Source organism: Tauraco erythrolophus, chromosome 1, assembly GCF_009769465.1.
Source record: "Tauraco erythrolophus isolate bTauEry1 chromosome 1, bTauEry1.pri, whole genome shotgun sequence".
NCBI lineage: Eukaryota > Metazoa > Chordata > Aves > Musophagiformes > Musophagidae > Tauraco > Tauraco erythrolophus.
The window spans coordinates 78,156,819-78,173,558 of NC_141465.1; positions in this window are offsets into that span (position 1 = coordinate 78,156,819).

Sequence of the window (16,740 nt, forward strand, 5' to 3'; positions counted from 1 at the left end):
GCGGGGGAATGACAGGTCCCATAATGCACCCTCATCACCAAGATGGAGAGTGTCACCTCTGTAACATTCCCAGCTTTCATTAGCCTGAATGCAATTGTGCTAGGTTTAATTTTTGGAGTGTTTGCAGTTTTTCCAGCAAATAGCTGTTTGAACACAGTGTCCCCATTATATCACCACAGTCAAAGAGGGGAAAGATAAAGGCATTGTGCAAAGTTTCTGTGGCTTTGCAGACAAGGATTTATGTACTGGAGAACTCTCATCTGGCAGTCAATTTGCCTTTGTCTTTCAAAGTAGTGTAAGTATCAAGGGAGTATGCCCGAGAGTTTTATTTGCTATTTACCAGATTACTGAAGTATCAGGCATCTTTAGATCCGTTGTGAAGAAATGTGCTTTCAAAACGATTTTGCAAACTTCTGGTGAGACTGAGGGGAGAGGCGAGTGAAACCCTTGAAATGTTGCCCTTTGAACTTCTAGAGGGGTGTGTGATTGAGGAAAGAACTTGAGACTGTACAGTTTCATGAGTTTAAAATGCGAACTGTCATAAGGGTCCGTCCAGCAGAGAGAAAAAAGAAAAAATGTGTCCTCCACTATCTGCTTTAGAGGATTAGAAGCGTGTTAGTGAACACAGTTCTCTCTGGAAAATGATAGTCCCTGGTTAGCATGTATAAGGATAAACTGAGTTTTAAAAAAATATACGTTTTCTACACAGGCAAGAGTGAGGTTTGTTTATGACTCCACTTAGTTTACAGCTCAGCTTACACCAAGCAAGAAGTATTGCAGCTAATGGGATCGGTCCTGGCTAACATTTTCCTCCTCAATCTTTCCCTAATATTTGATTCTGACTGACACAGCTGAAATTGCAGTGAAGGCAGAAACTGTAAGACCAGGCTTTACTGTGTGAAAGCAGAACAGAATGGTATTCATTTAACACTCCTGAAAGTGAGTAAGAGCTGAGAGGAAAGCTGCTTACAAAAATGTGTAATTTAGCGTTAAAATCAACTACTGTACTGGAGAGCCTGCATTATAAATACCTTGGCCACTGTAGACGATCCTGGGATTTGTGGAATGATTAGCTTTGCTTACATGATAGTTAACTGAAATAAGTCATAAAACAAAGGGATTCACATGATGTTGCAGAAAGAAATCAGAACAGAACCTGTTGAGGAAAAAAAAAAGGCCTTTATAGCAGAATAAAATATGAGTCACTGATTTAGGGTTATCAATAGGGACTAGTAAATACACTGGAATGTCTAACTAGCTTGAAACCCTACCAGTGCCTGAAGCCAACATTTAAAAAGTTCCAAAAAAAATACCTACCTGAATGCCTGGCATCCATGAAGTTCTTGTAATTTCTGATTCCAGGTAAAATATTATGTGAAAAGCCGTTTCTGTAGCTAGCCTTGATAAATTCAAGAGCTGTGAAGTATCTCCTTAAACAATGCTTATCTCCCATGGAAGATGTGAGACTAACCTTCTGCTGTGTTTTCGTCATCTCCTTTGAGGGGAAGTTTCCTAGCCTATTCTTTCACTGATGTAGGTGGTGTCTGCATTCATTTCTGAAGACCTGGTTTCTGGCCAGGCTGCTTAGCTGGCCTCAGGCCCCAATCCACAGTGCAGAATATGGCCCCTTTTAAGATACAGTTTTAAAGATTTTCCTTTGGCCAAGTGGGCCCTCCTTAATGTGGTGTTAACCTTTCTCCTCGTAGCACCAGCAAGGAACTGCCCGATGTCCTACTCTAGGAAAGAGTGATGGTCCTGCTGGGAAGAGCACCTTTTTGATCCACCACAGGCTCTGTTTTAGCCAGACATGAAGTAGCCACCACAGAGATATGCCAAAGGCCAGTATTGTGCCAGTGCCACTGTTACTTGGTCATGGTGCAGACAGTTTTTTCTATTGACCTGAGAGATCCTTTCTCCTGAGAAGGGGATGGATAGCAGGTCATTGACCCCATTGCTGCCATATCATTTCCGTACAGGGCTGGGGAAGCTCCGCTATGGCACCTAGAGTGTTTTCAGCTGGATCAGTATAGCTGTCACTGAACCAATCTACAGGCATCTGCAAAATGTGAGCAGAAAGTCTAAGAGGGACAAGGAAGTAAATCAAGCCTTTTGTTCAAGGTACTGGTGTGAGGCTCAGGAGATGTAGGAGATCCATTCCTGCCTGGGTGACTGATCTTCTCAGTCGATTTAGCCTCAGCATTATACTGTCTCTCTGTAGGTCTTTGTCTGTCCTCTGTTCATATTGCCCCTTTGTTTTCTCGGTTTAGGATATATGTGCCATGGGGCACTGATTACGTCGCTCTCTGTGGTTGTACAGAGCTTGGTGCTGTGGTAGAGCACTCTGAATACGCCCAGTAACAGAAAAAAAAAAAAAATGTGATATCGGTTATTTGGCACTTAATTTTGAGGAGAGAGATGTGTAATAGATATTCTAAAAATAACTCATCTTCTTTATAAACTCCACAGTTCTGTTCTTTCAGAGCACACTGTCTGTTCTCCTCAGCACTGCACTCGCCAGTCTTGTAATAATGGCAATAACTTTTCATTTCTATGAAAGAAGATGCAATTATTGTCCCGTTTTTATGTATTTTGGACAAAAAATTTTAACTACCCATCATCAGGGCTGATCTGCCTCTGTGGCGCAAGGTAACTAATACTACAGAACTCTCCTCTCACTTGAGTCTTGGTTGTCTACATTTCTGTCTGAAAAATGTGGAGCTTCAGCAAAATTAAACTGAGGATTTATAGTATAGACATATTTGAAAAGACCTAGAGCTGTATGTGATGCTAAACTTGTTTCTAATTCCAAAACTTCATAATAATACCTATTAAATTAATCTGCTGTAAATAACTGGGTTGAAAACTACCTCACTTTGGCTACAACACAAGGAAAGGTATTTCAGGGAACTTACATATGTAGCTATACATGCACGCATGCATGCATGAATATACAAAAAGCACTTTCTGTGATGGATTCAGAAATGCAAGGAATATTACACAGATGGAGAGGCTGATTTATTCTTTCTGGAGCAACTTAAAGGCAGTCTGGATTTCCTCTCCTCTTCTGTTTAGAAACAATGCCAAACAAGAGGTTCAAGAAGATTCGTAATAAACTTCAGCCATTGACCTGTCTCCTCTCTGGACTTGACCCAGGCTGAACATGTCTTACACAATTAAATCATTTTAACACCTTACACCCTGCTGTGTCCAAATGGATGTCCCCTGTATCAGGCCCAGAAGTGAACAGAGTACAAGGCTTATGCTTAACTTTCACTATGTATGTAAGTGCTTTGCTGAATAAGGCTTTGCTCAAGCATGTGCATTTTTGAACCGAAGGCTTGATCTCTTCTATTTACTGGACCTTTAGATAAAAGCAATACAAACAACAGAGGCATTCCTTTCCCCTTCCCCCAAGACCTCAAAAAAGCCCTGATTATCTAGGTAACAACAAGATTTATTTCACCAGAGTCAAAAGCAAAGCTTACAAGACCCTGGGTAATGTGTGACCATGGCACTAAGCACGCAGCAGTGTCAGTGTCCTGGGCGCTGCACCCAGGTCTTAGACTCTCACAAGACCAAACGTCGCATGACGGACTTTTGACAAAGGCCTGTAGTGATAGGACAAGGGGCAATGGCTTTGAACTGAAAGAGGGGAGATTTAGATTAGATATAAGGATGAAATTTTTTACAATAAGACTGGTGAAACACTGGAACAGATTGGCCAGGGAAGTTGTGGATGCCCCATCCCTGGATGTGTTCAAGGTCAGGTTGGATGAGGCTTTGAACAATCTGATCTAGTGGAAGGTGTCCCTGCCCATGGCAGGGGGGGTTGGAACTAGATGATCTTTAAGGTCCCTTCTAACCCAAACCATTCTATGACTCTGTGATTCTATGACATGTGGAGCTGGTCAAGTACAGAACCAGCGTATTTGTGACTTGCTCTCAATTTACCATTTCATGGTGTACGGTTGTGAATCCTCACAGTTTCTACAGTCTTTTGCCCAAACCCTTCCTTGAGTGTTTTTTGTTGTTGTTGTTGTGGGGTTTTTTTCGGATGTTAGCATTTGTTATTTGTTTTATGTCTCAGCTCTAGCTCTTTGGGATATACCTATGCTGTCCTCTTAACTATTCAGTGTACCATAGCCCCAGCCTGGGCTGCACTCCCCAACAAGGAGGTCTGGTGCTGCTGCAGCACAAAAAGCAGGTATCAACCCTGCGCTATGAATTACTCATTACTGTTAGTGACTATCTCAACAACGAAGGTTCTGACCGCCGAGGCCTGATGCATGAGCCCTTGGTGGGTCTGCAGGAGGCTGATGGAGCCAGGAGTGCAGCTGGAAGTGGAGTCTCTTTGGGGTTAATTTCTGCAAGGGTTAGATGGTGGAAATACAAGCCCAGCTGCAGAGCACTTCTGGGGGAGTCAGAAAGTGATGCTTTCTTCTCCACTCCACCGTGGATCTGGAGAGGGAGCATAAACCAGCTCCTCTGTTTCTATAGAGGGCTTTTCTGATCCCACATAGCCAAAACCTTGCTGGGCAAGAGGGAAACAAGCCAGACCTCTTTCCGTCTGGAAAATCAGCATCCTGCTCTCCTTGCACAGGAGGATGTGAAGGGAAGTATCAATATGCTCCTCAAGATTAACTCACCCTGACAAATGTGCATTACGGAGGCCTGACCAAGAAACATCTTGGGGTCTTTCATAGTAGCCAGTAAGCAGGAAAAGACAAATGTCCTGCTGCTGAGATCCTGTGGAACTTTGCCTTGGGAGGGAAGGAGGATGAGCATGCTACCTCTCGGGCTTACCTTCCCCGAAAGGAAAATTATATGGTGCTAGCTGGGGGAGCATCCAGATGTGGAAGGCCATGTGCTGGTTTTGGCTCACTGAAGAAAGCTAGCATCTGGTTCGGCTCTGTTTCAAAGTTCAAATTTCTTAAATGGCGCCAAATATTTAAATAATATTAATAATTTTATTTCCTGAATGTTAACTATGGTATATGGTGAAATGGCTGCTGTACCTGCCATAAAGGGCTTTTAGGGCTTGTGAGCTGCTCAGTCTCTCTGTTAGCATTTACACGGTCATGCGAGCCAACTATTCACTGCATGGCACGCGATTTCAACTGTGCATTAACTGCTTAATTAAAAGTACTGCTTTTAAAAGAGCAATAGGTTTGGATTTGTTTTTTTTTTTTTTTCGTAACTGCCATAGTAATCTCTGTACTAAAATGCTGAGTGCTAAGAATAAAAAAATATGAAACGCATGCAAACTCAATAAAATATTAGTTAAAAATTTATGACAAGGTATGTCATTTTGTTTCAGGATGCACACAAACACTGTTCAGAGCTATTTGGTGGGGGGAGAACTCTAACATACTTTGTGGAGCCAATACTCACTGCCAGTTTCCACTAATTATCTGGCATTCTCTTTTTCAAGTGGGTGGGAGCTTTGTGAAACCTTTTCAGGCTTCTCTCGTGTTGGTGAACAAACACCCTAAGTATCAAGCTACCTGAATTTCTCCGAAGGGTGTGGTACCCATGTAACGTTTGGAAGGCGAATAGAAGACCCAGTGGGATCCTGGTGTTTATCTCACAGAGGGCATCTCAGGCAATCATCTCCTCCAAACATCTTCAAGATCCCCTTTCATTCTGTGGTGCCAGAACAGTGTGGTTAGTCTGAGTGATCCTGGTAATGAGCGCAGGTCTCAAAGCAGTCTACCCCAGAACAAGGAAGTTTTGTGATTTTGCCGTTTACAAAGGAGAAAATGAGATGCGCACGGATCAGGGCATAGATGTTTAAATATGGATTTATTAAGCAAAAATTCATTGGTTAAGTTGATTACTTTCAGACCTCTCCAGATCACCTGTGGTGACAGTCTGATGGCAGACCTTTCACCCCCCACAGAGACCGTCCTAAGCACAGGGCTGTTGATGACAGCAACAGGAGACAGAGGAGGGAAGTTTCTAACAGATTTACTTCCAGAGAGAATTGTCCTGGACAAAGCTCCCAGCTTCAGAAGTAATGTCCCACACGGAGGCAAGTGGCTCTCTCCAGCTGGGAAGAAGTGCCCTTGCAAGAGCGACAACTCTGCCATACCTTCCTTCCCAAAATTTGCCACCGACTGGCTCTGGCAATGCTCTTTTCAATTTTCTGGCTTCTGACTCCCCTTCATAGGTTCCTCGTTCTCCCCATGTATTACACGGTCGACTCCCAATCACCCGTGGGGGGTTAGTCCAGGTGGCTGATAAACCATGAAAGCTGGGATGCAGAGCCAGCTCAGATCTAGCCAAGCTTTTTTTAACTCTTATGCAGTGCTGCTCTGCTGCTGCTTGGGCCAGCTGGGATTCAGGAGAGGAGCCATCACCTCTGTAGCAGGAAGATCTCAACCTGAAACACCTGAATATGCACAGAGCCAGCCGGGCTCACACTGCCTTGACTTTCCTGCCTCGAGGGCAGTGGGGATGCAAGCGGAAAGACACACAGACCCTCCTGCACAGAGACAGCATCACGCTGAGCCAAACTGCTGAGGCTGGCTGGTCCAAGAGAATTCCTGAGGAGTCACTGAGACATCTTGGTGCTGGGACCCCAGCGCTTTTTGCTGTGCCAGTGTGGATTTTACTCACCACTTCTCGCTTCAGGCACCTACATTCGCAAATCCCACCCCTGTCCAAGGCTGCAGTGGCACAGCCCGAATTCAGACTTCCTGCCCCTTAAAAGGGGGCAGAATCTCCCACGCTAACCGAGAGCTCCGTGGGGCTCTGGCGTGGAATTCAACTGGAAGCGTTGCTGTTACTGTTGCTATACTGTAAATGTGACTTGAAAATTTTAGAAAAAAAAAAAATTTTTAACTCTCATTTACTCTCTTTTTTCTCATTTCCTATACTTTATTTCTCTTTGAAGGACAGGAAACTTGCATCAATCCTAAAGCAAAATACCAATTTAAAATATCAGACCCAGACACGCGGGCCAGAGCAGATGCTGACTACTCATAGTGCAATTGCATCTGGATACGTTTAATATTATGTCCTCACATTTTTACACTCAGTTTTTACGCATGTCAGCAGATCACTTATTTCCCAAATGTGGTATTTCTGGATTGGACCTGACAGTGTTAGCACAGTGCATGAAATCTACTTTGGGAGCATGGGATGCTCAAGCCTTGTGACCCTCAAGTTAGCCTCATGGGGTGATACGTGAAAAAAACATGCACAAAATGCAGGTCTTTCACACTACGTAGCCAGGGAAAGCATAGGTCTGTTTTTATCAATGAGTCTCTGGGCTGCCTTCTGCCTGGATGTCTTAGAAATTTTCTATTTCATCTTGGTGCACAACGGTGACCTCAGTGTTTTCAAGAAGAGCAGAACAAATAGCTGATAGAAAAAGGAGTTAAAGTAGCCTTACAGAACAAATAAATTGGCAAGTGTATCTAATAATTGCATGGGTTCAGCATTTTCCTGCGATAAATGAGTAAACTTTAAATGTATCTCTGAGATGTACTATCACAGGCATTGCCATGGGCAAGTTTTATCCAATGATGAAACAGCAAGGCCTTGTGAGATAAAGATGATAGAAGGGGTACTATCAGGTGGCAGCTGGGTAATTACAACTCTCTATTTGGGCTCTGTAGTGATGCTGCATGTGATAAGTGGAGAATAATGAAGAAAAAGGAGTAGTGATAATACAGGAGCTAAATGGTAGAAAATAGCCTATCATAGCCCACAGCCCTCTGAGTGCCTATGGGGACTTTGAACTATCTTCTTCAGTTTTCAACCACAGAAAAAATACTCTCTCTTTCTTCTTCCTTTGCTAAATTTATGTCTGGTGGGACAAAAGGGAAAACTGAAAGGAAATCAAGAGTATGTGAAGAGAATATGACCTTTGCAAATAACGCTGAAGGTCACTGTGTAATTATTCTAAAATAAAAGTATCCTGTAATCTTGTCTGTACCCACAAAAGATGTAAGACTGTTTTTTAATGTGATTCCGAACAATTTTGTTGGGGATCATGGTTTATGAAAGGTCAGCTAAAGTATTTCTAATTATATCTTGTCTAGCTCTTTGCTCAGAAGAACACAAATGCCATTTGTTATGATTGAGTCAATCTCTGATTAAAGTGAAAGACTGTCAAAAGACAAACTCATCACATGTAAACAAAAATAGTATTTCCTGAGTGAAGATTGGCTTTCATGGCTTTTAAAAAAAAAAAAAAAACAAAACACAGGAGGAGGAAATACCCTGGAGCTGGTCACTGAAAGTTTAAGCCCAGTTTGTTCCTTTTGATTTTTTCCCTACAGATAGTAATACATACCATAGATCCTGGTGAGCTTGGCACGGTTTGCCAGCTAGCTGGGTGACTCTCTTGGTAATTTTTTTGACTCCTCTAGGTAAGACAATAATTCCATGGTGCTTCTTTCACTTGGGAGTCTGATACCTAAATGGCAGTTAATGCTGGATGTCATATAGCACGGGTGTGCTCATTTATGCGTTCATACGTGAGGGAATTGCACATAAAATATCTGCTGCTTAAAGATGAGCCACAAATTGGTTTGCTTTTTTTTTTAGTACTTAGCTAAACAGCTAAAGTAAGATGTGTACTGTGCATCGTTCAAGCATATTCATGTCTTTTTTCTTCTTAGGACACTGACTCTGCATTATCATGCACCTGATGGAACGGGGCACTTCACATCACAGAAGGTGACATTGCGTCAGCACATTGCCAGGATATGGAGTGAACCTCTTAGGACAGAAAGATTCAAAATGAGACATTTCTTGGTACAGCAAATGATGCTGTTTATTGACCTAGACATTAGTAAATGATGATGATTCTATTCTTCTATGATTCTATGATTCTAAATCCGGTAGTGAAACCAAGGAAATTTTATGTAGTGCCTCAATCTTGGAGGCTTGTAGCTTCTTGGTAAAACTGAGAAAATCCTGCTGAGTTTCAGCAGAAAAAAATGAACTGAACTCTTGTTCTCATCATGACAGAACCTGACTGGAAGTATGACAAAAGCATTTATGTGTTACAGAAATGAATGGCATGTGATAAAATATTTACAACTGAACAGAATGGTTGTTTATAGGCTGAAATGTCACAACTGAATAAACAAGCAAATTCACACACACATTAAAAAATAGGCTTTTTAAAGTATATATCTGATTTCTATCATATTATTAAATTATAATGTTAATTCTAATTTTAAAAAAAAATCAAATCATAACTATATTGGGTGAAGCATTGACATGAGTCATATCAAGTCCAACCCTTCCTCTGATTTAAGATAAAGGTCCTGGTAAAAAATAGATATATATCACAAATCAGAAGTTCACAGTAGAAAGAATTATTAGGCCATCTCAGTTAGCAAGTGCAGTTTCTCATTATTGACTGACTCCTACTCCCCTGGAGTAATGGAGTTTTGTCATTGACCCACGAGGCCTTATTTATGTGCAGGCCACTTAGTGCTTTGGCCGTGTAAGTGAAATTCAACTTTGACCATATGGCTCTGCAGTGGTACCCACGTAATGAGATTCCCTAGGACAGGATTCATCTCACCTACCTTTACACACCTAAAAATTAGACATCTGAGTTAGCTACCCTGCTTCTTTTTTCAGTCAATGTGGAGAAACTGGCACCTTCAGAAAGAAAATTATGCAACCTGTGTCAGACATCCACCTTAAGGAGAGATCAATCACTCTCTGGTAATACCTATTTCTCTTGACTGAATACAGAGGGAGCCTGGGGTGACTGGCTTAAACATTTAACTTTTAGATGACTGAAGACAGGTAAAATGAATTGCATCCTGACTCTAAAGGAGATTTGTGTCCAGTGAGATCTGGGCAAGTCTCTGTATTTGGACATTTCTTCCATTTTAAATCATGTTAAGTGCTTCCCAAACCAGTGATGAATAACCTTATCGTCATTCATCTCAGTTGGTCTGGCTTGTGTTTCACTCATCTTTGGCTATACAAAACTTACACAGAGCTTTTCAGGTGGCAATGATGACTTGGGCAGTCCCCTGCTCCTTCTCCTAATTCCCATCCTCCATCGGTCATTTGTGTAGTCACATAGTGAAGCAGACCAGGACGCTGAGCTGGCTGAAAAATGAGTAGGGGAAGAAAGGTTGTTCTTGGTTCTGGCTCAAATGACCATGCAAACAACTACGTTGGAAAAATAGAAGAAATACCAGAAGAGCAGCATCAGGGCTAGAGATTGTTTCCAGGCAGCCTCCATTATATGCCTTTCCTTTCTGTCATCCATTTTTCTGGACTCAACACTAAGTTCCTTATCAAGGCTTCATCATTTTGCCTGGATCCCTGTAGTTTTCTCATCATCACCCACAGTGCTCTTCCTCTCTTGTCTACCCAGCAAAAGCAGTCCCTGAAGGTGATCTTCGTCACCCTACTCTGTTTTTAAGCAATATACTTACTTTGGGGGGCAGCAGAAGACAACCACGAAAGAATCAAGGGCTTTTTGCCAGTCCTAGGGCTCAGACAGGTGTTTGTTGGCAGGGTCCATCATTTCCCGAGACTGAACATCAGCAACTTTTTCCTCACTTGTGATGATGGCATAATGACTGTCCCTGCGCCCACTCTGGCCATTTTGATCTGCTCTCCTATTGCCCTTCGGTGGCCAGATCAAGTTCATAGTTCATAAACAAGTATGTCAGCAAAAATGAAGGAGCAAGCAGTGTCTGGGAGGGAAGAGGGGAATGGGAAGCCCTTGAATGGACATACTGACTGCGGAAAATACACTGTCCAGCTCTGAAAATCCAGAGGTTTAAAGGAAGAACTACCCCATGGATTGAAGTTTGTATTGGTTAGGGAAATTATTTCATTGTGGGTAAACAGTTTCCAGGCTTAACATCAAATTGGCCCCTGACATTGCCTGCTGAAATGGTGTACAGAGCAAAACTTGACACTTTCTTGACCTAACAAGAAATCATCATTTTAGCTCGAAACAAGACTGCACTTTGAAAGTGGATTTCCTGGGTGTCCTCACTTGTTGGGCTTTGGTTCACTTGGTTCACATCACTCCTAGGCACGCACCAGCTGGATTCCTGTTTCGTGAATCTAACCCAGAAGACATGCTCCAGAAGTGCATGTTACAGGGCTCCCACTGCTTACAGGCATTCAGTCCCTGGGCTTGTGCTGCACCTAGTCCAGATTCACCCTCTCCGAAATGCACAGAGTGTGGATATGGGATCCTCAACACCAACTGTTTTACACTATGGACCTGCTCCTAGTGGTCCAAACAACTTTGCCAATGGAGATGTATCCTGTATATCAACCAATGTAATCAAAATAATTTCTCCCTGTTTCATTCTTGCCCTCCACTCAAGACTTTAAAACAAAGTCAGAAACCAACTGCCACTTCTGCAAATGAAACTGAAATCAGAACCAGCCTTTGAGGCAGATGACCAAGACCCACTAACAAGTTTAAGTTTTGTGGGCCTGATATAATCCCTGTCAAAAATCAGGAGACTTCCCCTGGCTGTTTGCAGTTTAAGATTGCACTCTTACTCATTGATTTCTAGCATTTTAGTCCATAAAATGTACATCCATTATACATGACTTTTACACTTGCATATAGCAGTTTATAGATATGAAATCCTATGCCTATATACACTTGTTCTGTACTGCTTCCCAATTTCTTCTTTTCTTACCAGTCTCCGTTTACTTCCTGAAATTACAAGGCCTGTACCAAGGAAACGAAGTCAGAAATTTTCATAATTTTTAAGTGTATTCATAAGGGCAGAGAATAATCTGTTCTCCGTGTCCCTGGTAGATAGGACAAGAATTGATGAGCTTAAATTTCTGCAAAGGGGATTTAGGATAGTCATTAGGAAAAACTTTCTAGTTAAGCCTTGGAATAGATTGCCTAGGGAAGCTGTAGGGTCTCTATCACTGGTGTTTTTTTCAAGAACAGGTTAGACAAGTGTCTGTCAGGAATGTCACAGGTATAGTTTATCTTGCCTTGAGGGGGTGGAGGGAGTAAATGACCTCTCAAAGTCCCTTCCAGCCTCTTTTTCCTGTGATCTCCCAAGGTATTCTAAATGCCTTATTTATCTCTATCAGTGCATCTCAGTATTTCTAATACAATGTTTATCCAGGACTGAGATTTGAAAATTTGTAATCCTCGAAGATCACAGTTCACTCGGAAGTATGTGTCTTGCTTATCCATTGATGCTTGACACTAGTGCAGAGACTGGTGATCTGCTGCTATTGGCTCTGGCTGGAATCTTTCTATCATATTTTGCCCTTTTTCCCATTCTCCTAGAACAGTGTCTTCTATATTTGTGAATCTGACATATCATTGAACCTGGATTTCAAACGTTAGTCAAGATGAAAAATCTATTTATAACACCATTAAGAACAACTAGCTTATTTATACCACCAATTTTTGAAATCTTACTTTTAATCAACAGAAATACTTTATCAGCCAGTGGTTCTCTAAAACTGACTTCAAATATCAAACTATGCTTTCGCATTAAATCTTAAGTATACTGGGTGACACGACATCACACCCAAGAAAATCACACTAGCATTGCACTGTAGATAGAACAATGTTCTTTAACAATACAAGCCCCTGAAACATGGAAAAAACCCAGAACGTGACGTTGTATACTGATGTTGTGTTGTGATGCAGTGGTCTCCTCTTACCCATTTCTACGTATGGATGCAACCAGCTATTTCCTTCCCATTTCTGCTTCCTTCCCATTTCCTTCCTGGCTCCCATTCCTTGCCTGACTGTTTGTCTTACCTTCAGTAACACATGAGTTCCTGTTCATGAACTCGACAGCAGTCTGGTTAGGGAGACGAGGGAAGCTGCCCAAAGTCACCTATTGAGAATGCAGCCCTCCACTGGAAATATGGAGGTGTGTGGCACTGAAGAGCTTCTGTCCCTCACATCACTAACTGAGCCATTAACCAAAAGTCACCATCCTCATTTTGTGTCCAGCTCTGACACCTGACTGAACTCAAAGGTTTCTCCCAAGTCAAAACTTCAAGTTATGCTATGTGATAGGATGGGACTCAATGAGGAGAGCTGCTCTCCACATCTCTGAGAGATATCTCCTATCTTGTTTGAAAGCTGATATACCCTCCAACTCTGCTGAAGCTATTTTAGTTAAGCTACAACGACTCAATTGGCTAAATCCTTACTAGTGATATGTAGTTAGAGATCACCCAGAGCTGATACTGGGACTGTGGATCTTGTCCTTAAGAAATTTTAAGATCTTTATTATTTTCTCAGAAATGTCAGTGGAAAACATAATAATGGCAAAGGATGGGCAGGGATTGATTTGTCAGCAATGACATTAATTCAAACGTGCACCAAAACACAGTGGCCCGACAGAGATGAATGACAAAAAAACAACTCTACCACAAAAATTCTCATTCTTGCTGTACAACAGGCGATTATTTTGCTGAATCAAATTTTCAATTAAGCTGCCTTCAGTGTCAGGAAACCACAAAGTCATTTAATAGGCAGCAGTTAGAATGGGCTGGAGAGGGAAAATTTAAGCTGAACTGATCCTGATGAGATTTCCCAAGCTCAGGAAATTCTCACATAAAGGACATTATGGGAAGGAAATGAGTTGGTTTTAGAAAGACCAAACTTGTGTATTTTTTCTAGATTTGAAATCCTAAGATGAAATCGGCACATTATTAGTTGCTTTTGCAATGCACAGTTTTAACACATTTACAAATAGGTAGAGTTTCAGTAATTGCTATCTAGAAATGGATTCTCTTTATTACATTAGGAAACAAATCTGAGGAACCTAGGGTTTTTCTCAAAAATGTTGCTCTGTGTTGGACAGAAAGGAATAGAGGTGTCCATGCCACTACATGATAAAGGCTACTTGAATTATACATAGAATCATAGAATGGTCTGGGTTGTAAGGGACCTTAAAGATCATCTAGTTCCAAGCCCTCTGCCGTGGGCAGGGACACTTTCCACTAGATTAGGTTGTTCGAAACCCCATCCAACCTGGCCTTGAACGCTTCCAGAGATGGGGCATCCATAACTCCTCTGGACAAGCTCTTCCAGTGTTTCAACACCCTCATTGTAAAAAATTTCTTCCCTAGATCTAATCTAAATCTACCCTCTTTCAGTTTAAAGCCATTGCCTCTTGTCCTATCACTACACACACTCGTAAAATGCCCCTCTCCAGCTTTCTTGTAGGTCCCCTTTAGGTATTGGAAGGCTGCTAGAAGATCTCCCCAGAGCCTTCTCTTCTCCAGAGAAATATTTTTCCAGATACATATTTTTGAAGAGTAGATGTGAAAGCAAATGGACCACCTCTTGAAACACTTACTTCCAAATTCCTTCCCTGCAGTAGATATTCAGTCCATGAACAATCACTTAGAGAGCAATTTAGATTTCTAAACATAAAGCCATTTTAGATGCCCTGTTTGGTATGCTGCCCAGTCTCTGGCTCCAACCCGGCAGACTGTGTGTCTTCTGTAGGTCCTGCCTGCATCTGCCAGACCCATGCAGGTGTTTTGGATACCTTCAGATGTTTAAAAAGGCAGTAGATGATTATATTTAGACTTGTGAATTGCACTCCCAATTTGTATGTGCTATGGTTTCCTTTCTATAAAATGACAAAATAAGCCTCACTTTCTACCAGCTTCAGCCTGTGCCGGCGTTTGCAGAGCTGACACAAACGTTTGGAGTTCTGACAACGCCCAAGACATTTCCAGTGCAAAGACCTCGCGGATTAGGTTGAAGTTTGTGCACAGAACTTGTCAGGAGATCCTTAGACAAAGCAACCATCTGCCTGTCTGCTTTTTGTGGATGGCTGATTGACTTCCCTGAAGCATCTTTCATAGCTTGATCGGGGACTACTTGGTCTGGCCCTGCACCCTGGCAATCCATGCTGACGTCTCATCTAGAGAAGTTGCAAACCCTCCAGAAGGAAGACTTTTCCCTACTATGTGTATGCACAGGGGTGCCTGCAGCAGGCCATGACCCGGGCTAGAGCCTCTCATCATTCTGTAATGGGACTAAAACAGTTTCCACTCACTAGTTACACATCGAAGATATTTGTGTAAAATAGCACTATTTGACAATAATATAAAGCTATTCTCTGCTTGACACCCAAACAAATAGAAAATTCTGCTTGGAGTCTATTTTCTTGTTCTGTAAAGAATTTCAATAAGGTATCTTTCATTTTAAAAAGTCAATCTTCTCCTTATTTAAAGGTATTAAGCCGTCCTTCATTCTGGTGGCTGGTTTTCGGATGCTTCAGGCTCTCTGATCATCAGAGATCAAGAATATCATCCACTGTCCTGCTTTGGAACTGGGATTTGTGACAGCCCATGGTAAATGCCCTGGAACAGGAAAATATTCCATAGATAATTTAACTGAACAAAATTATTTTGGAAAATGTTTATTTAAGAGGACTCTGCACTTCAGTGATACACTTATTGATTTGATATAAGGAGAAAGTATTCGTTTCCTGATTGTATTATTTTATCATGTTAGCTTTCTATTAAATTTTGCTTTTTGTTGCACAAGGAATTTGTTCTCAAAACAAATGTATTAGGTACTCAATTTGAAATGGTTTTATTGAATTTCTGATTGTGTTTTTCCCTCCAGCTGACTTCCATTTAATACGTTCCTTCTTTTGATTTAAACATTTCCCTGTGAAGGAATTGACTGCTAGGAAGGACTATAACATCAGGATACCTTCCACTCCATCCATTTTTAAACATTTCCCCTGAGTAGTTAGTCCAATCACTGCAGGACCCTGGAAAGAAAGTTCATATGCCTCCAGACCTGATTTCTCACCGTTATGGGCATTTACCATCTCTTGGGCTAACTGGGATCGAGAGGGCCAAAAGCGAACCTAACTGTCATGAAACAGAGGAGCGGCTCCCAAGCCCCATACTAGCCTGCTCAGTGATCTCAGATTAGTGGCCTCCCATCAATGGGAGCTTAGAAAGAGTTTCAAACCCTCTGCTTCACACTTACAAGTGAAATGAATAAAATATAGCCAACAAAACAGCCAGCCCTGGCACATGGTTGGTGGCAGTGGAGGCTGTTGAGAGAAGTCCCAGTACCAGCCAGTGCTACTGGGATCTTGGGAAAAAAAACTGAAAAACACAGGCTTCTGGGTGACTTTGGGCTAAGAAGCAGCAAAGCTACGAATAACTGTGGAAAAAATAAGACAGATTAGACAAGCCAATGGGAAGATCCATATTGTACAAAGTTACTGCTTTGTCATAGTGCCACAGCCGTTTTCCTCCTGAAATTGAGATGTCAATCACTAAAATATCAAGGAATTTCTAAATGGTTTTGTTTCTTTTAATACTTTGTCTTTAGAGAGATCTCCGAGCTCAAAGTATGAGAAATTTGAGGTACTAGAGCAAGTGACATCAGCCATTTGCCTCTTGACAGCAGGCACTCGGTCTTCATCTGAAGCTATTGTAGTCAAGAATATGACTCAGATATACCTACATGTGTTTCAATCACTTCTTTAATTACAAAGCAGATAATCTCTAACTGTTAGTATTCTCAGGGGAAAAGTTAATTTACCTGCCAATCAGTTGGTAGATTAACCTTGCAGCTTTGTCATGAACTTATCCTGAGGAATACCTCTATTACTCCATGACCTAAAAATGTTTAACGTTCACAACATCATTGTCAAGTGAACCTCTCCACTCTGTAGTGAATGTATTGCACTAGGCTCATACGGTATTTTTAATAAAATACTGCATACACATATTCTCTGGTTCCCATCA